The following is a 22,883-nucleotide window of genomic DNA, read 5'->3' on the forward strand; positions in this document are numbered from 1 at the left end:
GAAAGAGACACAGCATAACACATGTGAAGTTCTTGGGATACTCCAGTAAGCAATCTGCCTTATATATGCAGTTCTTGAATCAAAACTGAACTCGCTTTACAAGACTGTAACTTGAAATTTGAAGCAAGTCCCCCCTTTCTTTGCTCAATGTTGACAATTGTGTTTCCTCATCCTCTGCAATTCCACTGGAGACCCACAGGATTTTGCCCAAGGGAGTTTTAGTGTTATCCACAAATTGTGACCAAGAGACAAACAAGTATTAAATCATCTCCATCACCATACTAGAACACCTTTTACAGCACTAGACACCTTCTAGCATGGGTCACCTTTCTTTTGCTGTCACTGTAGTTGTCAAACTAAAAATTATTCATATGTATATTTCTGAATCATAAACATTGTCACTTAAACAATTATTAATCTCCTGTGCAATTCATTTTTACCATAGCTTTAAAAAGCAAAAGTTACACAATGTTTGATACACTACCTTTTGAATCCCTATTAAAATAAATAAATACAATCTAGTAGGGAAAGAAAAAACCAGTCCATTCTGACACCATTTTTAAGTCTTACATCAAAAAGACACACGCATTAGAATACAGTCCCTAATGAAAAGCCAGAAATCAGAGCATGTTATAAAGTAAGGAAAGCAGAATAAAAACACAAAGACAAAAAGTAACTAAACAACTCATTTTTGTTTCTGTGCTTAAATTGTTAAAGATCTCCTCTTCAGTGACAAAAAAAAAAATAACAAAAAAAATAACAAAATGGATGGCAGCTTGGTAACACTACATTTGTTCTTCTGTAAGTAGAATGATTATATAATTCAGTCTTCTGGACTCCACTCCCACACAGAACAGAAAATCAGATAAAAGTGCTACCACTCCTGGAAATGCTAATTACAGATGCACTGCCTCCATGAATTATCTTATATTCTTATCTTTTATAGCAATAGAACTAATTGCAAACAACTGCAAACCTGTATCTATTATACTATTTCATATCTGCAAAAGCCCTTCTTTCAACCTGTAGTCTGCTGCTTTGGTTTTGTGAGTTTCTCAGATGAAGCACTGGGCTGCACACACTGCACTTGATGCATTGCAAGTCAGAAGCTCAAGTCCTTTAAAATTATTTTCTTTACTTCAAACTTGATGATCCCACAGCTTAACACATTGTGTGTCTATCTGAAGTCAACTGAAGGCCTAGTCACTGAAATAAATGCATCTCAAACAGAAAATTTAAAATTTCATTTACGTTGACCAATAAGTTAAAAAATTGGTCCCACAGAACTTCTACATCATCCTACAAATTGCAAAATTATCTACAAGGTATACACTCATCTTTCTATTACTAGAGAGAAACTATGAAGAAAAATATTGTTACTTATGAATTGGCACAAGCTTGTTAAGTTACATTTGATCTTCCACAATTTTGCAACATTTTTATCCCATAATTGCTTCATATAATTCAGTCTGTACCTAGTAACCATGTTAGTAGTTCTTCCACCTACCTATACAAAGTCACCAGTAAAGGTCTAGTTGTATTATGAGAAGACTGTATATGAAAGATGTATATTGCTGACCTTGGATCCCATAAATCTTGCAAGAGAGAATAAAAATGCAATGAAAACAAACAGAACCGAAAAACAAACAGAACCGAAAAACAAACAGAACCGAAAAACAAACAGAACCGAAAAACAAACAGAACCGAAAAACAAACAGAACCGAAAAACAAACATATTTTTTAGCAATTAAGAATTATTCTCTGTTGTTCCATCCTGAATTGATCCATGAAAATTTTTGAATGAAGAGATTTTCCAAAGTCCTTTGTGTGGTCTACTCTTAACAGGCACAGTATCTACATATATAACACTTCCCAGGAGCTACCCATGTAAAACTCACCTTCATCAATTAGAGAACATATGGATTTTAAAAAGTTATGTTATTAGAAATAATATTTTTTAACTTTACTAAATGGTTTATTATTTAGATGTCATTCCTTTTACCTGGTCTGTACTAAAACATGCACAGCTGAATTCTACATATGAAATAAGCCTAAAAAAAAAAAAAATTGCTTCACTTGCATCCTCTTTATATCACAGGAGTATCTCTAAGTCACTCCATTTACTAGGTCATCCTATTTGAGTATAGCTCATGATATTTTTGGGAAAAAGATAAAAGAGAGAGAAAAAAAACACCACCTGTTCCATGAGGAATTATTTTTGCAAAGATTATATTTTAAATTATAGTCATACTTACTAATGAAACAGAAGTTTACCTTTAGAGAACATTCACCAAAGGTCAACTAAAGCCTCATAAACATTCCATCCTCAAAAAGATACAATGCATTTAAAATTAACTTGTTTTTAAGTTCCAGTGGATATTCATAGAAGTGGTTTTGCTGTACCTCAGTAACTTTTATAATTAAGTAATTTATTTCTGCTTATATTTGCACTAAATCAACAGACAGTTAGCCCCTGTTGTACCATTTGAGGTATGCCAAGTAACAAGTGTTGTTCTACCCAAGAACAAAGGATGACTATTAGCCACAAGAAGAAAAAGCAACAAACAGAAAAACCACCACAAAAAGGTCATCCATATCAGGTCATGCTCATCCATGCAAATCTGTGATTCAAAAGGTGAGATACTGTTGTTTAGACTTACCTGCTTAGACTGCATAGGCAGAAATCCCAGAGCTGGGCTGAACTGGGCAACTGGAACTACGTAGCCTGGGCACTATGTTGCTTTTCTGACCCAAAATGTGGTGTCTGCACTCTGGACACCTACATACACTTCAATTATCACCTCATTTCTTACAAGCTAGTTTAACCAATGGAACAGACGAAAAAAGGATCTCAAGTAACTAATTATGTTATTATTATGTGTTTGTATTACAAAAGCAGAAACTAAGATAAGGTTGACTATATCACTGACAGTACAACATACAAAAGGGAGAGACCTGCTGGCTTTTAAGTGCAAGGACAAGAAAATAAGAGAAAGAAAAATATCCAGTTTTACAGAATATAAACAGAGAACTGAAATTCCTAAAAATGAATATTTCTGCACCTAGTACAGAATTTGAAAAATTGGCTAGATCTCAGCTGGCACTAATTATTGCATTTCAAATTCACTAGACACACTGAAACATTTTTTTCTCAAATTATTTGCTCACTAGCACACAGGAAGTGTGTGGAAAAGTCAGGAACTGAACTGAGATCTGTAACTGAATATACATAAACACATGAACAGTGCTAATTTATGTAAGTCAATAAAACAGTCCTATTTCTTAACAGCTTTATTTTTCTCTATCCTATCATTTGAATTAGTGAATTTAAGTCTAAATGCCTAAAAAAAAAGTATTTCATAACTTAGAATAAAGCTGTTGATTATAAAATTTATAATTGATATCTAATTACCCAAACCACAGAATTTAATTAAAATTCCCTGTCTCTCATGTACAGCTAGCTTTAGTTAATACACCATTAATTAAACCAAGAAGTAGTTCAAAGGAAGTAGATACTGCTGCGGAAATGTTATCACTTACAGATTTAACTATGTATATCCAATAATGTCACCATTCCAGAAATCTGTGGCTGTTTTTAAATTACTTGAGCGTGTGTACTGTGGTTTGCCCCGGGGTCCTGGTTTTCCAGTCATCCATGCTGGGAACCTGGTTGGAAAATGTCTCTGCTCCCATTCAGGTCCAGCAGCTCCATTCCTTTTCCACCACGTGGGCCAGCGCAAGCCCAAGCCCAACGCAAAATGGTGCTGGGAGGAGGCACCCAGGGCCTGAGCCTACACCCCAACAGCCAGAAAAAGCTCCTATATGCATCCACTTCTTTGTCGCAGGAAAAGCACCACAAACCAAACAATCGCCTAGTCTCAAATCTTAACTGTTGCGGGAGGTATATGACTTAAGCAGAGTAAAGAGTACTTAAGAAAAAGCTGCTGCTACTTGGAACACAAAACTGCAAAGCGCCAAGTACTCTGTTTTCAGAAGCAAGTGAGAATTCAGTGCATTTAGCCGTTTTCAGACTCTGGCCTTCTCAAACAAAAGATTATTCAAGAGATTATTATAGATCTCTAACATTTACTAGTAGTTTCCAGTCCTCAAGGTTCCCAGGCACCAATTGCATCAGTAGATTTATCTTACATTTCTTAAAATGGCACAACTAAAATAACCAAGTTATTTTTTTTGGCATCTTAAAAGAATTAAAAACATAGATTTAGTATATTGACAATTTTCACTGTGAAAATATCCTGTTGTAAATAAATGTACAACATCATTTTATGTATCCTATTTTCATTTTTCTTCCCATTAAGTATACCAAACGTTACTGCTATTATCTCTTGTTAGTATTTTAGAAACCTACCTATGATAAAGATGAAATTATGAACATATATATTTCTGTATAGATACAACAGAATATTCTGATGAAAATATTTTTTTTTTCATATTCTGTGGCATATTTCTCTCCTATTTTAATTATTCAGTGAATTTATCTAGGCCTTTTAATAACAGGTGTCACCAATACTGGTAGCAGACCTCTTACAATACTGTTTTTTAATTAATTACTAAGGCCAAGTTGGCACAGATAATAGATGAGATAGATATTTACACTGATTAGTTGTAAACCAGAAAGATGACTCTTAGTGTTTCTATTTTGATATCTACACAGTATTCCTTTATGGCTTTAAAACCTATACATATTAACTAAAAATTTCCGGTAAATAATATTAAGAAAAATGTGTCTTCTGCCAAAACGTTCAAGGGGAGAGAGATCTAACACAACTTCTTGCCAATCATAATTCCAGATAATACCGTATTTATTGATGTTTAAAGTTTTTGATGCAAATGTTTTCCTGAATAGTCAACGTAGTTACTGTACTAACAGTTTCAAAATACTCCAAAAGCCCAAAAATACTTTACTGAAAATAGCAAGCTTTGCTTGCTTGGCAGAGTCAGAGGAGTTACGCATATTTTTTAGATATATCAAACATTGCAAAAACACATGTCTTCTCTTTTATGGGACATCACGATTGCTGCATTTGTGGTAAATCTGCCCTGGGACACAGCATTTTACAAAGAAAATTGCATTACAATGTCCCACATTGTGCCATCTGTTTTAAGAAGAACTCTCCAGTGATTTCTATGGTGAATAGTCTTAAAAATATAAATGGAACAAGATGTCCCAAAGTAGTTTTTTTACCTAGCTTAAATACTTTTGATGAAAAAGATTCTGAAAAAATTAGAAAGCTGTAACATTACCACTAAGTTATCCCCCTAATATTCTTCTATTCCCAAACAGGTGAGAAGGTAGATGGGCTGGCGGTCACGTGTGGGAGAGCTCCATGGCTGCAGAGGCAGATGAGGATCCCCATGACACAGGGACTGCATAGGGAATTGGAGCCCCAGCTTTCTCAGGAGGCAAGTCCTCCTGGCTCCCTTCCCTTCTACCCACACACACCCTTCAGTATCAGCCTGTGCCACAGGTACCCACAGCAGCTGTGGCAGCAACAGAACAGCCAACAGCATCATCCATACCAGCAAAAGTAAGCCAGCATGGGGGCATGGAGCTAGAGAGGCCAGGTGGCCACGAGTAAACATGTCCGGGATCTGACAATCTAATGTTACCCTCATGTTTGGCCAGTGTCATCTCAGTCCTTCCACAGGATACACTGCAAACACTGTGGATGCCACACCTGCAGAAAGGACTGCAGAGCGAGGAGGGGGGCCTTTCTTTTGTTCTGTTGTCAACGCTGAAAAAAAATTTCATCAGGCCAAACACTTTTGATGCATTTCAACTGCTCTACAGAACATCAAGAAAGGAAGAAAATATTGGCATACCTTATCTGCTCTGTTTTAAGAATATTTTCCTGACATAGAAACTATCCATTTTAATGCTGCAAAAGCACTATGGCTTTGCTCGTTTACTTACTTCTATCTCTGCAAAATACGATAATAATCATAAAGTTCTGATTTAAGTCCAAAATAAATACTTTATATTAATAGGCATACTAATCTTATTTACACTGCACCAGAGCGGTTATTTTGCAACAGATACAGAGAGGAACATCCTCAGAAATCCTGTGGTGAAGTCATCTGAAACCCCTTTCAAAAGAACAATAACCTTCTGCATCGGTACAGCTTCATATTATCTCATGTCTGACTTACAAATTAGGACAAAAGCTTCCATTAACTTGATTAAACGGCTATTATCTAAGAAGTCCAATGTTTTCATAGCATAACCAATGCTCTTAGATTATTAGTATTTTTTGGTCAAATGGTCTAGTTCAAAGGTACTGCATCCTTTTACGCAACTGTCCAGACAGACAGCAGTAACACATACAGATGACAGTAAGAGTATTATCACAGAACTTCATTTCCCCAGTTCCATAAATTGCTTCAATTTATAGATAATAGTTCTAAAACATGTAAGAGGCACACAGAATCTAACCCCCCACTCCACGCATCACACAGCTATCACTGGTTTTGTAATACACATTTCACATGGGTGTTCTGGGCTTGGGGTTGGTTCGGTTTGGGTTTCTTTAGACATCAATGAAGTAGGAAGATTTTTTTTTAATTTTTATTTCAGATTGCTTTGGTCATGCAGATAATGCCTCTGTCAAAATAGGTCCAAAGTGGAATACTAGTAATAAAAAAAAAGTTACATGCAAAGCATCATAAAAAATTTCTAACAACTTGATATGAAAGCACAGCAATTGCAACACCAATGTGAAGACACATCTCTTTCCCTTGCCAAAGAACCTTTCCCCCTTCACACCTCCCAGACACCACTGCCTCTAACTTATCCTTGCTCTCAGCGTGCTGCTTCTGAGCACCATTTCACATCTCTGTAAGTGGATGTTACTCAAACACTCACCACAACCTTTTGTTTGTTCCTCATGTGCTCTGGTATTCACCACAGGCTTAGTTTATGCCCTCAAACAAAAACATTCCTTGCTCTACCCATTCCAAAGCCATAGCATGTCGCCTCATTCACAGACTGAGAGATGTTCTGGCTCCTCTCACCCTTGCGGAGGAATGTACCCATCCTGAATCTTTTACCTCATGTTCTCATGTTCTTGTGTTTCACTCCACAGCACAAGAGAACCCAGCAGCAGCTGCAATTTTCCTGCTCTGCCTGTGCAGGATGCGGTCACAAGGTTTCCACACAGGTCACCAGCTTTTCCCAACAAACATGACAGCATTTCCAGAGTGTCTCTCAAACCCACATCACCATTTCCCACTGTGCTTTTACCTACCAGGAAAACAACCCTAAGCATCTCTCTCACACACACAGAAAAAGGAAAAAAATAAAATTAAAAATTACAAAAAACACCCAGTGACAGATTTTATTTGATTGTGTGTGGTTGTTCCTACCAACTTTTCCTGACGCTTTGCTCTGGTAGTCAATCTTGTCTGGTCTCACAAACCATCTTTAACAGTAGCACTTTGGCTCTCTGAATAAGTGATATTCATATCCTCATAAAGTGCAATTTCCGCAAAATAATACAGTCCATTCCTTCATTTAAAAAGCAAAGATTCACTCAGCCCTAAGCATCATTGCCTAGAACCTGCTCAGTTTTACCCAATGCTAAATTTTAGCCCCAGCACTCAGTAGATAGGAGAGCAGCTTGACTTTTTGCGTGTCACTAAGTGCTTAAATCATCCCCAGTAGAAAAGTAAATATTTTGAAACAGAAATACACTCAAAACACTCTGAAATAAAATGCAAATCAAGTGTGACTGTGCATATGACAATCCTGTCAGCACCTGCCCATCACTTTCCCCTACACCTTGTCTGTGTGAACCAAACCGGACATTTGCAGAAATTGAAAGATAAGATGCACAGTTAAGTCAAACACATGAAGGCACCCTGAATTTTTACTGGAATTCCATTTCAAAAAGAGGGAGGGGGAATGCCTTCACCATCTCTTCAAGGTAATAAGTATTTGAAAATAAAAATATTAATTTTATACTATTTTCTCTTTCCCCCTCCTTCATTTCCTATACAGACCAGTTCTCCCCAATCTTCAGGGCAGGGGCAGAGGGGAAAAGAAAAAAAAAAAAAAACACAAACACAAACCAAAAACACACAAAATGAAACAACCCCCCCAAAAAAAACAGAACAGCAGCATTAAAAAATCCCAAAATAGCAAACTTGCTGAATAGAAGTCCAGTTTCACCCTGCTGCGTTTGCTTCCACTGCAGTCACCACTGGCAGTGCCCTATCAGCCTTTCAGATCAGGGATTAGGAACCATGAAGATGGGACCTGCTTGGGCTGGAGTGCATTATCAACATCCAGTGGAAAAGAAAAACCAGGAACAGCTCAAGGACATGGAAAATGAGGAGGCAGCAGCAGAGATTGAAAAAAACAAGGCTGCAGTAACACTCAGAGGATGTAAGACAGAGATGGTTGGAATTTTCCTCAGCTGCTCTTTTGGGAGTCTGTTTTAGGAAATATAACAGGAATTTTTTTCCAAATTGTTATAAAAAGGGTGGGCAACAAGGGGAGTAACAATAAGCTGAGCTCACGTTCTGTTGCACATTTGACTAAGACAATGATGTAGGAATAGGCTTACACACACAGATTTAACATGTTTATTTTAACATTTTTTTTTTTTTTTTCAAAAAGATACTTTAAAAAATATTTTAAGATTTAGTTCTGTGAATCACTGAATATGTATTTCCAGGTAATGTAAGAATTATATCATTTGTACTAAGATTTCCCTAGATTATATTAGCATGTTTCCATATTTCTAGGATTCTTACCACCATGGCACCAATGTAACAGAAAAAATCCTATTGTATAATGCGCAGCTGATCACCTATATACAGCAAAGTACAGGAACAACAGTGATGTAGAACAAAGGGCTGTATCTGGAGACTCATGACTGCAATATTAATTGTCTAAGAATTACTGTATATATTTTCCACATTCCTAGAAAGCAGAGTTGTAAGCATTGTTCCAATATAGCAACATGCAGACAAATAAAAAAATTACAGAAGCAAAAGTTCAAGAATATTTTTCTTGTATTAAAATTAAAAAAGTTACATGATATTCACATCTGCACATGCATCTTCTACGTGCAACTCCATTATGAGGAAAATCAACTAAAGATCTAAAAGTTACAAAAGTAATTAAATACCAGATCCACCCATCTTCTGGTTTCAGTTCTCCAAAATGAATGAAATTATGACTGCAGCAGGACATTTCAAATATAGCTCACTACCAATTCCCACATTACTGACCACAAATGGCTTAACTGAAGCCTCTCTCAGGGACTACATATTGCAATCTGCACACAAGTGAAATTGCCATGTATGTTGGTGGCAGCTCTGCACACAGAAGGTCATTGACAGTTCCAGAGGCATGAATTCATCATGGTCTAAATCCTAATGAATGTCCCCCAGAGAATCAGCTGCCTGCATATGCTCCCTATGCATCTGCTATGAGGGCCATAACACAAACAAAGCTTAAGGAAAATACACAGAAAATAGACTTGATAAATTTTGTCAAGAGACTCACAACACCAGAGCCCACATCTCAATAGTCAACATTATGATGCACTGATTTTATACATCATTTTTTCTTCAGAACTTCACAGTATAGGAAATGCTGCTCAGTCTACCTCAATATTTTCAGAATAAGTGAGCTTTAAAAGGAGTAGTAACTGGAGACCAGCAGCATCAGCTTTCCTCACTTAATATTCCCTTGCTTTATTATACTCACCTTCACAAGTTCAGATCCACAGAACAGTCATTTGATAGTGTTCAGTGTCCAGTAATTTTACTAGCCCAGAACAGTTCACTGGTTATTATTAAATACATATCTTACTGAGCTAAAATTGCTTGGATTTCTTTGTAATGTAAATTATTTTACTGTACACCTAACAGGGGGGCACCCATCTATGTCATTAGTTCAGACTACCTATGAAATACCAGACAGTATTTCTGTTACTGTCATATAAGATGTCAGAGAACTGTAACTTCTACTAAAAGGATTAAAGAAATTATGTAATGCAAGGCTATATACTTTATTATTTATAAGCACTATTATTTACAAGCATTATTTACAACGATGAGTAGTTCAGGTAATTGAAAAAAAAATCCCATAAATTATCCTAAGTGCAATCACCAACTTCATTGAAGTGCAATTATTGGAAACAGACTCCCAGTAAGAAAAGTTAGATTTACAAATTAAAATGTAATATTGTTCCCACTTGCTTCAATATTTAGATTAAAAATAGCAGACCTTAAAAAATTGTGACAGTAACTGCTTTGCTTGAACATCTTCACAGATGGGCACAGCAAGCATACAAACATAACCAAAGTATTACATTTTATTCTAAACTAAATTATCTCAGTATTTTGCCCTTTCTCTTGGAGCATTATTTTTTTCATGTCTTAGTCTTGTACCATAAATCTTAAGTTATTTTTCAGCCTGCATGGAGGCATTCTGTGGCTTGTGGTAAGGGTGTGCAAAATTGATGCTCATTGAGCCCCATGTGAATGAAGCATCTACGACATGTTTCCTGAGGCTGTAAATGACTAGATGCAATGGTCCACGTGATCCATTCCAGCTCCATGTTCCCATTGCTATCTTAGTCAATTAAAAGAGGATGAATATGGTGATTCTGATTTTTTTTTTAATAATATTGTAATACACAGTTAGTTACTTAGTAATAGCACGCACACATACGTAGCACCAGTTACCAACCTTGCTTCTGTTGGACATCTGCTCTAGATAAAAACATTTCTGTCAGGTTTTGACTTTATCCAGAGCTAATGTGATCCCAGTTAGGGTTAGCCACTGGACTAGGAACTGTTTCCTATATCTACCACCTCAAAATCTCAATTCCTGTAAGTAACTAAACTGTAATAGCCAACTCTGACAGCTATAAATTTAATAATTTTTACAATATACAATGAATATTTGCTGGCACGTTCAGCACATAGTCAATATAAGTTTATATAGAATGTATGCATACTTATATATGCACATTCATGTTCTAAATGGACCAAATCCAAGTCTTTATGTATTAGGCAGCAGAATATTTTGTATTAGATCATGGTTAGAAAACTAGCAAACACAGAAAACCAAAAAAAACCCCAACATTTCAAAAGAATTTTTAAAACATTTTTATTTCTAATAATTCTTTAAACGAGTAAGTTTACACAAGAGGTATGATTCATTTTACTGTTACGAATTTTAGCTTTTAAATGATTTTAAGTTCACTGTGTGTTTTAATCACAACTAAACCCAACCTATTTCCAATGGATGATTAAATCATTCTTCTACTTGTTGTTATACCCATACAAATGAAACCATGCTGATACCAGAATGTTTTTAAAGCTAGGTACAGGAAAAGATTTAAAGAATTGAAACAGAATTCAGATATAATATCAGTACTAAATCACCTAATAGCCTGATTCTCCTTTCTCTTGCTTGTTAATGCTACCCTACACTTCCCGCTGGAATAGTCTCATATGCTTCAGCTTTGATGAATATAAAGTAATGCACATAGGAAAGAAAAAAACCCACCACCTAGTGCTACACAAAGTGATGAACAGTGAGCTCCTCATTGATGACTTATCACTCAGAAATTAAATTTTGGAATTAAAACCAGAAAACATCAGATCAGTGCTCAACAGCATTCAAACAAATAATAGAGAATAAAAAAAAAAATATTCCATCATAGAGATCCCTGACACACGTGCATTTTGACTAACATACAGAGTTTCTCGATTTTGATATCGATTAGAGTAGAACTGGAAAAAGGGAAGGACAAAAAAGATGAAGCGACCTGCTCATAAAGAACAAATGAGTACACTAGAATCCTTCTGAAATCTTTCTGCTTAAATCTGTGAAATAATTAAAGTGTATAGAGTGTCGTAGCCTGAAGGAATGCTCTGGGGATGCTCAGCCTATTCTTACATTCTTCATATCATAATCACTGTTAGGAGACAGCATACTAGTCCAGACAGCCTCCTAGTCTGGTCCAGTAAAGCTATCCTTATGCTTCTAAGAAGAAGGATGAAGAATGATCCCATTCACCTGCGTTGCTAATAGTGCCTTGTCCTGATATGAATAAGCCACAGAGCACTTTAAGGACTATGTGCAGAATAAGACCCCACAAAAACAAGAAGTCCAGACAAACCAGTTAACAGTAATTATTTTTCTCTGAAAAAAAGTAAAAGCTACGACGTTTGTCACACTGTTGTGTGTGTTCACTTCCTACATATATGGTACATACTTGCCATAAATATTTGGGCAAACAAAAGGTTTTACTGGCAATATGTATAATTTTCAAAAATAACTAGATAATAACTAATGGAAGATAGCCCTTTAAGTTCTAATTGTGCTTGCAGTGATCTACAGAATCCCACTGCAACTATGTTGAGGAATGTAAACTTCATTATCAATTCTTCAGAAGAACCCATCTACTATACATATGATTCTTCTCCATGAAAAACTTAACATTTAGGGCCTTCACATCATGCTGCTTACCTCCATTTTAAGGTATTTAAGGGTATTATGGGGCATTTAAAGTCCTAAACCAGAAAGGATGCGCCGTCATCAACTGTCTTTCTTTCCCTTCTGTTCTTCAATTCCATTAGGTTATTGAAAGAAAGAAATACTCAGTGAACTAATTTGGGTTAAATCTGCAGAAATAATGACAACATTGTTGAAGACAAGTATTATCTTCCTTTCTACAACACCCACAGGTTAAAAATCATCACCACAGCTGTTCTGTCTTCAGGTGCTTGATTTTTTAACAGTTTAAAGTGTCTACAAACTTTGTGCTTTGCACAAGGAACTTCTTTTTCAACAGCCTTAACATTACTTGCATATCCTCTGTCCGGGGATAGTGCTAATTTTCTTCTTAGCAGCTGGTGCAGTGCTGTGTTTTGGATTTGGTGTGAGAAAAATGTTGACAGCACATCGTTGTTCTTGGTCACTGCTGGGTGATGTTTATACTAAGTCAGGGAGTTTTCAGTTCCTTGGGCCTTGCCATCGAAAGGGCTCGGGGCAGGGGGGTTGGGGGCACAGGAGATTGGGAGGGGACACAGCCAGGACAGCTGGCCCAAACTAGCCAAAGGGATAATCCATACCATGGGACATCATGCTGAGTATATATAAGCTGAGGCAAGAAGCAGGGGGTGTAGGGGGCATCCGGCATTATGGCATTTGTCTTCCCAAGTAACCATTACGTGTGACAGAGCCCAGCTTTCCTGGGGATGGCTGAACCTGCCTGCCCATGGGAAGTGGGGAAGGAATTCCTTGGTTTGCCTTGCTTGTGTGTGCAGCTTTTGTTTTACTTACTAAATTGCTCTTCTCTCAACCCTTGAGTTTTACATTCCTTTCTGATTCTTCTCCCTATCCCTCTGGGTGAGGGGGGAGTGAGTTAGCAGCTGTGTGGTACTTCGTTACCAGCTGTGTTTAAACCCCAACATCCCCAAAACATTCACATGGATGTAGCAGGTACCAGTTTTCGGTGTTGGGGTTGTGTAGGTTCCATAAAGAAAGTAAACATACAGGTTTTATTTATAGAGGTTCTATATACCTCTATATCTGTCAACACATCCCTCACAGAATTGAGACTCATTCAGTCTAAACAGGATGAAAATCATTTTGCTATCAAAATGCAATAATGAGTTACATGCGTGATTCATACTCATGTTAGTATCTAAGTGTGGTTAGCAATGTACATGTTGATATGAAAACACAAGGTTCAGCAAGTACAGACGATCTTCATATCGGGATACACATACCAACTTCCCTGGACAGGGACAGCATTTTAGTCCTTCAGGGGTTAATAATTTGCTCATAGCTTATAAGAGATGGCACCTGCTCTGCCAAATACATATTTGCATTTCTAAAGAATGAGAGCAGTAAACAAGACAAGGGGAGGAGTGCTGAAACTTTTCCTGAATAAATTAAAGATCTCTAAGGGGAAGGGATGAAGCATTTGAATCTGAATGAAAACTGTAGAACATGCCAAGAAATATGTACAAGAATTGGCAAACTTTTCCTGCTTGTGACACTCTCCAGTGAAAGCTGGCCAAGAACGTAAATAATGCACGATGAACCAGACCTTGTCCTCACAGCAAATCTAAGGAGTTGCACCTTGTCAGGATACATAGAAGACTTTGATCTGATTTTAGTACAAGTAAACAAAGCAAGAATGCCTTTCAGTTCTGTATCTGCTGTCATTATAAATCACGCTTCATGGTAGTTTACTTTGGGGTTTGCAAATAAAATTTTTATTTAATTTTATCTTAAGATGGTAGATGAATTAAGGATGAATTACAGTTTTCAAGGTGTCTAGATGGTGAAAAGCATTACTCCACCCCTACAGCAGTGGTCATCCTTTTAGTTAGCGTCCTGGACTAATCATGCAGATTTCACCGCCTTAATATGGCATTGTGTTAGGATACTGAAAGGGTGAAAGGTCATTTCTTCCTTTACCTGGAGAGCATTTTTAGAGTTGCTTATGTATGATCTTAGATGAAAAAGCTTCACTGAGTGACCAGAGTTGATCAGGAATGTGCCCTGAACTGAAATAAGGTCAGAGGGAGTATGGCCCAAACCCTCAAGGAGAGCTCTTCCAAAGCATAAGATGTTTTATATGGCTCATATATTCTTATTAGTTTCCGTTCAACTGCACTGAAATATGACTGAATATGTTGTTTTTATTTGGAAAAGTGTAGCTGTGCAGTTCTACAAATCCTTCTGTCATTGTGATCTTCCCTGACCTCCAGCTCATCAGACCTGAATAAGAACACACAGAAATCCTTACTAGAGACTTGAATCTCCTCTTGCTCATTAGAGATTCAACTAGAGAGTTCATAGAGATACAAGTACTGGATCATCCATCAAGATTATTTTTCTCAACACCAACAGAGACATGTAAAAATCACCAAACTGGTGCACTCCCAGAAAAAAAGAGCTCCCAATAACTAAAAACTTAAAAGCAGAATCAGCTATAAAACCAGGGTAGAAATATACAGGGTAGAAAAATAATCTTGATCACTCATACAAGTAACTTCACAAGCTGGTTTTATAGTTTCTAGACATCAAAATTATTTATAGAAAAGAGCCTTTGACAGAATATAAAGCTTTTCTATGAGTCATTATTTTGAAGTCACAAAGGCAAAAACTTACGTAACTGAATACGGCATTTTACTATGTAAAGAACATAAAATAACCACTTGGCATTTTAAAATTAAAGAGGGAGTACCTTAATATTCTTATCAGAGTAATCTACTGTGATTAACAACACCTAATCTTCAAAGCTGGGAGGTTTCCCCAGGATTCCTCCATCTATTCTATTTTCATGAAGAAACAGTTGTGTCAACAGCGCTAAGCCTAACAAAGGCAATCCAAAGTTTTATCTTTCTGTTATATAAGAGATTACATAGTTTAGACTGAATCTTTGACCCAGAATTTGTAAGACTGTTGCAACACAAACATTTTCATGAGCACTTTTAAAGTAAAAAAAGCCAAAATGACCCACTGCCTCTCCTGAGCAAAAGTCATTGAAGTACAACACAATTTTAGATTTCCAACAGCATATGAAGACAAACGTAGTCATATACATAGTAGTTTTTCAACACACGTGACACGTAGAACAAAGTAAAATTACATGCTTAAGCAAGACTTCACAATTTCAAAGTTAAACCAGAATTTTTGGAGAATGATATAATTTTATTTTCCATTTTAGAAGTGTTACTGGACTATTTTTTATCACTAAGGAGTTAAGACAGAGGCTTTTGATAAAAGTGTATCATAGCCATTTTTTAGGACATGAAGAAAAATGGAAATACTCCAAAGTACTTGTTTATTTAGATATACTTAAAAATAGGCCCTTTGATATTTAACTTCTGGTACTTGGCCCATTCTAAGGAACTACTTTTTTTAAAGGCTATTTTACTTTATTTTCAGTAATGCATGGAGAAGATGTTACACATTCTTAGGAGTTCAGTTCTCCCTTACACTTATCCTACTGGTTGATAAAATACCCTAAGGGTACAATTAATCTCACCCAAAGCCGGATGCCTTAAAATTAGGCCTTAAACTGTGAAAGAGTCATCCCAGCCAGGCACCCTTTACAATGAATTAAGAGACCCAAATATATCAAGAATGTACTTCAACTGACCTATATAGGATGCACATCTCAAAATTAAAATTTTCCTCAGCAGGTGCTTTTGTCTTTCCATTAGCAATAACAGGAGAGACAGAAGGTAACCAGATGGTGTTTAGATACTGAACATAGGGAGGATTAGTCCCATTTATGTATATTTTTAACATTATCAAAATGTTGAACTCTAAACGACAACCGAATTATCAAAATATGAAGAAATAGCCAAAGTAAAAATTTTGAGTAAAAAATTCTAGGAGGAAACAGCATCCTTGATATGTAGAAGAGATTAATCCAAGTTTTACATTTCTAACTCTAAAATCTTTTCATATAATTCACTATCTTAGGTTCTTTTAAATTTTAGGAAAATATTTTCTTTGAAGACTAAACTTGAAAAAAAAATAATAAAAAAAGAAAAACAGTAACCATTAAATTCCCTTTTTCATGCCTAATATTTATTCCTTATTTGTCCATTTTCATCTACTTCAGTATCATTTTTTGGCTATTAATTCTGCTATGTCTTTTTTTTTTCCCCTTCCTCGCTTCTTAGAAACATATTTCTGGCCTAATATTACCTCCCATTCAGTTGATGAATGCAACCATTCATGCAGGAAACATCAAAAAACCCACAATTAAAGAGGCAAAAGATGCCAGAGGAAAAAAGCTGCAGACTCTTGAGTCTTGTGATGCAGTGGTTCATACCACTTATATCTGGGCCATAGCCTCTATAGACTAGATTTACAAGATGCCACATCTTTTCCTCCCAGAAGACAAGACAGGAAAGCCTGCTGATTTCACATCATCTGCAATTCTTTCCTGGGCTGATACAGCTGCCTTACTGTTTCCTATTTCTCTCTTTTATTGAAATTTAGCTTGTCAAATATCTAGGACAATTAACATACAAATATATAACGGCACAAAAAAGCCACATATACTTCAGCAGTGTTCCAGATTGATTTCAGATAATTTCCAAACTTGAACCAGTGTAAACATCGGAAGAGTACACCTGGAGACAAATTTAGAGCAAAGAGGACAAATTTGACTATTTGCTTTTCCTTTGCGCAATATGAAGACAAAGGAAAAGAGGATCAAGTTCCCATCATCCATGTGAGTTCTCCACGTTCCCTGACTAAATCACCACTACACTGGAATGCTTCATAGTGTCCCGCAAGACAGTCCAAAGGGGAAGTGAAGCACCACTTCACAGCAGAAGGCTCACAGAGTTTGCTGCACGTGGTGCAACATAAACTTTTGTGAAAAATGCATTATGTATCTGTTGGGATTGTTCCTACTATAAGGACTAGAGACTGAGCTGCTACTTACTAATACTAAGCACTAGGCATCCTATTGAATGTCTAATGGAAAAAATTCACAATTTCAAACCAAGTAATCAAAATGTGGCTGAAAATAAAACTAAAATATTAAATAATTCATGGCATTTGCATGAACTGAAGAATTCTGCCAGCATACATAAAAGGTCCATTCCTGAAAATTACAATCCTTAATAAAAAATAAAGAAGTATCTAGAGATTATTTTATTCATGGTTTATCACAATAAATAACTAACTATCTAAAAATAAAATGTTAATCTGTCCCCACAACTGGAAGTCTAATTAGTAACATTGAACTGACAAATGTGTTTGAAAGTTTGCGTGTGTTTTGGGGTTTTGCTGGGGGGGGTTGTGTTGGTTTTTTTTTAAGAGTTTAGGGCAGCACAATAGTATCAAAGTTGTACATTTACATTCCAAACTAGTATTAAGGGGCTAGGGAAGAAATAATTAAACAGCCTCCAAATACTTACATTTGTTAAGCTTTTAAACTTGTGGCAAACTAACTAAACCAGACTATATCCCCTCAGGGCTAAACTGCTGCAAACATTATTCAGAGAAATCTTCTATTTTCTTCACAAACAATTAAAAAATGAAAATGTGTTCTACATTGCATAAATTTGTTTTACTGGGTGTTTGGGGACAGTTACTCATCTTTATTTCAAATAAATAAATAAAAAATTACTCCTCAAGTTTTTGAATTGGCCTAAATACCTTGCCTGCATCAGATCATTTCTATCCATAGTAAGAGCATCACTAGTGTAATGAAAATTAGGTCAGGTTGACAAACTGATTATATCAGTTTCAAAGGCCAAATTTACAACTTTTTCCACTCTTGTAGAAAAGGTATTAAAAATAACTACAAACATCTAACTCTTTTCAGTAAGGCCCAACATGTCACTTCTTAAGCTTTCCTCCAGTACTGTTAATTTGCTGGTTCAGCTATAAAACTAGTTCACAAAAAGAAAATAATTAATAAAATACTGTTATTATAAACTACAATTATGGACAAGTAATTGTCCTAAGTCCACTATTACTGTTACTAATTGTTTTGTAAGTACCACAGGAAACAATGGACAAGAGCTTTTTGACTGAAGAAACTCAAAACTGAAAGTCAACAGATCCTTTATGTGCAATTCTTTTCACAGAAAGAATTTTTTTTAACCTTTTACACCATCTCCTATCGATTAAACTGGCTGTGAAATGTTATAATTCGTACAGAATAAGACTTAGAACTCATTCTGTGCAGGTATAAAAAAAATAATAAAATTGTGATTGATACTCAAAGCAAGGCCTGGTACATTTTATTGATTTATTTTTTTGCTTGAGACAGTAATGCAAAGTTCAACTGGCAACTCCTCAAGTTGGTTCCAAACTTTACTTGACAGCAACAAGCAGCAGGGAGCTAGAATCCAAAACTAATGCTTTTAAGAGGTCAGCATCCTGTTCTTCAATAGCATTGCATTCTGTTGATATCTCCCAGATTTCACACCATAACTTTAAAATAAACTTAGATGGCTTTCCCAAGTACCTTCCCCTTTTCTGCAGTTAAAAGACTGGCTTAAACGCTTTTCCTACTGCACACCAAACCACAAAACAAGACCTATTCTTTCTGTAGCCCCCTCCCTTCTGAATGTTGTCACTCATTCATAACTCTAGACACACAGATGGGAACGTTTCACAATGGTCCACAACTCTCACCATGACAAAAGATGAGAGGGTACACTATGAATACAGGTATCATCACATAAAGTGCGTTTTGCAACAAAGTTACCTTTAAGGAAAGAAATATCAGAAATAACCAAGGCTTTCAAAAGACTTGTTAAAATTGTGTTCAGAAGGCTTACATTAATGATCTAATAAAGGCCATACAAATTCAAAGAGAATGAAACATCATATGTCACCTATGTTCAAGGAGCGTCCAGAAGACACTGTAAGTCATACAGTTCAGTTTTAGGCAGTCCTGTAAAGAGCAGGGAGTTGCTTATGGATCATTTCCAATTTGACATATTCTGTGATTCTATGATACATGCTGTTAATACTTATTACCTTAATTATGAAGCATAAATTTAACCCATTTACTTTCCTTCTATAGATGCCATTCACAAGAACTCAGTGCTACTGTCATACAAGCACAAAGCAAAAGAAGTCCAGTCCAGCTATCCAGCCAGCTGACTTTGAAGTTTTCCAGTGCTGACCTATTACTATCTCTACTCCTGTATACACTCTGCTGTATCAAAATGCTGCTCTAGCAGGTTTCCTACAACCCTTTTATCATTATCTTCATTCCTGTTCCAGTGATCTCATTCCAATGAGAAGAGGTACGTAGACCTGCCCCATAAAGTGTCACATGAATGACACAGTTCCAGAGCAGAAATGGTGCAGAATCTCCTTATAAATAAAAACCCGATGTCTAGTGCTCTTCAAAACAGGTATTAACTTCATTACACTCAAACTGCATAAACTCTTAAAAAATAACTTATTGGTTCATTTATGCATTGCTATGGAACACCGTTCTTCGAATGTTTGAGACACCTATAGGTGTTTACAAAAGACAGTTTCAGTTTGTAACAGTTCAGATACATTTCTTCTTCCTAAACAAACATAGGAAAGTGTATTTTTTCCTAAACCTGCTTAACAGCAGCAAGTTCAGCTGTTTGCAGGCACCTAAACTAGATGAACAGAAACAGGCCCCAAATATTTCAAATCCATAGCATAAAATCTCTCACTCGACACATATTTCAGACCGTTGAGTAATTGTTGCAGGCCTTCCCTGCCATGACAAACAACAAAGTCCTTCCACCTTGACAAATGAACCAGGGATGACATAAGCCCCGGGAGGAAAGCACTGCTCTGTGATGCCCCACGTTTCTCGCTGCTTGCTATACCAGACCGGCACCTCAGGCTCTGAGCAACACTGGATTATCACTTTGGGAAGAAGCAAAGAAATTTCCTGTCATTTTATCCATAAAGCATAGCACAAGTCCAGTCATTTGCGAAAGCATATTAGGTTCTTGGCATAGATTTTTTTCGGACTTATAATGACTATTTAATATACATAGAAGTATTATATCATTCAAGTGCAAAGAATAAAAACTATTACCTTGCTACATTTGGTCATCTGACCTAAACTGGAGTGGAAGAAATGTTTAGTGGCTTTTAAAAGACTATTTCTCCTGCAAGAAGTACTGGTTTTCTCCATCCTGTTGCATTGCCTTTTTTAATTTTATGATGTAGATTTTATAAGCTTATTCCATCCGCTTTCTAAAGTTATGTCAATCAAATAAAATTGCTTTTGAAAGTGAATACAGTTCTCACTATATTTGTAGAAAACCAGTCAAACAGGAAAAATTAACTGATGAGTATATAACCTGTTTGTTTAGCGGGGAGGGGATATGGATATATTTATGATACAATAGCCTTCTAAGAAAACCTTTCATCCATTTCAAAAACAGGATACTTACAGTGAAAAATGTAATTACATGCATGCCCAACAAATAAAGCTCTTTAACAAAACAGAGCAGAACAACACTGGACCACACAAAACAAGACTAAGCTGTATCTAAATTGACTTCAGACATCCAAAAGTTTTGCCAGTTAGTACACAATTTGTAATTCTTCCCTAAAAAAAAAAAAAACCTTGGACAATCTGACACGGCAACAAAGTTTCAGCAGACCAGCCTTTCAAGCCCAAGTTTCCAGCTGCATCTTTTGTTCCCTACACCAGCACTGCACGTTCCGGCAGTTCGGCGTTCGGAACCCCGCGGTCCGCGAAGCCCGGGCAGCACCAGGGCATTGACGGGGGTTGAGCAACGCGATGTGAGTCAATGAGGCAAATTAACTAAAAACCAGACCCGCGAGTCGTGACAGATCCAACACGGCACGGTTAGCTACAACTTTCCGCCTAGCCCCTCCGCTACGCCAACACACACGCCGCCCCCGCCCCCAGCCAGCTTCCCGATTGCAACCAGTTCAGCTGCCCAGCGACTCGCGAACTTACTGCAGTGCGATGCGGGAGGAGGCGACGCTCGGCCCTGGGATGCGAGAGAGCCCGTCGCGCAGGGCAGCCGCGGGAACCGGCCATCCAGCCGGGCGACCGCCAGCGCCGGCGCCTCCGCCGGCAGCGCCCCCCGCCCCGCCGCCGGCTGCCGCAGGCCAGCGCGCCCGGCCCCGCGGGGCCACCGCCGCCCGCTCCCCGTTGCCCGGCGCGGCGCAGCGCGGAGTCTGGCAGCCACGCTGCTCCGGGAACGGGCAGCCACCGCCGGGCCGCGCGGTTTTAAGCGGCTGTGCGCCAGCGCATCTCCCACCCCCTTTCTGGCCGGGCGGCAGGGGGGAGGGGACAGGCGACACACACACACACACACGTATTCCCTCCCCTCCCTCCCCCTCCCTCTCTCTTTCACACACACACGCCCGCACGCAACCCCTCCCGCCCCCCCGCGCAGCTGCGGTACCTGTTGTCCGGCGCCAGCATCCCCCGGGCGCCGCCCGGCGACTCCGCAGCCCCGCGCCCGCTCCGCGCTGGGCGGCGGTGCGCCAACACCCCCTTCTCCTCCCAGCCCCGACGCCGAGAGGCGCTGCCCTCGCATCCGCGCAACACTTACCCAAAGTTTACCCGGCCTCGCCGCCGGCGCCCAGCCGCGCCGCGCTGCCCGCCGCCCTCCCGGCTGCTACGAGGCAGCGGGGCTGTGACAGCGACCGCGCCCGCGCAGCCGCGGGGGACACGAAGGGGCTGTGCGCGGCCCGCCCTGCGCACCTGCGCGGCGCCCGCCCCCGCGTACCTGCCGCCCAGGCTGAGCGCGCTGCCGCGGGGGGCGGCTCCACGCAGGTGCGCGGGCGCTGCACTGCCGGGGCCCGCGGGTCGCCGCTTCCCCGCCACTCCGCGGTGGCCGCGGTCCCCCGGGGAGGCTGGCCCGGCCCCCGGCTCCCCGGCGGGCAGGAGCCGCCTCAGCAGCTGCCGGCCGTGCCCGGCGCGCCAGCCTCCATTTGTCCGTCCCTGCTGAGGGACCTTCACGAACCTTAGTGCTGGGGAGGCTGCCCTGTTCCCCCCGCTCTCCTCCCGCACGTGTTTGGGAGCCTCTCTGCAGGCAGCAACACAGAGCTGGGGCCCGCAAGCGTTTGTAGGTTGACTCGGAAAAGAAAAAAAGAGGACACGGGGCAGCAACGGCATGAAAAATGATGTCTTTATGCCAGCGCCTCCCGCCCAGCAGGGCACGGAACGCGGGAGCCGATCAAACTTTCACCGACAGGTTCCCGGTGTGTTTCACCGCAATGTGTCTTGACAAATAATAATAATAATAAACAACAAAAAATTCCTCTGAAACGCTGGCATATTCTAAGCAGTACAAACACTGCCAAACTTCCATCGTCACCAAGTCTTGGATGCCATTCCCAGATTAGCCTCAGA

The 22,883-nt window shown here is 38.7% G+C and overlaps 1 protein-coding gene across 5 annotated transcripts in view; it reads right to left on the reverse strand.

The window, feature by feature from the left end:
- DGKB (diacylglycerol kinase beta) overlaps positions 1-22,330 on the reverse strand; it is a 389,225-nt gene extending 366,895 nt beyond the window's left edge. For 4 of the 5 annotated variants that reach the window (XM_080383931.1, XM_080383932.1, XM_080383928.1 and 1 more), the window contains exon 1: positions 21,477-22,330. The gene's annotated coding sequence lies outside the window, so the exon portion shown is untranslated. The remainder of the gene's footprint in view (positions 1-21,476) is intronic. The other variant, XM_080383930.1, reaches the window with a different exon arrangement.
- Positions 22,331-22,883: the final 553 nt, after the last annotated feature.

The sequence above is a fragment of the Falco punctatus genome (assembly GCF_963210335.1).
Source record: "Falco punctatus genome assembly, chromosome: 4".
NCBI classification, from domain to species: Eukaryota; Metazoa; Chordata; class Aves; order Falconiformes; family Falconidae; genus Falco; species Falco punctatus.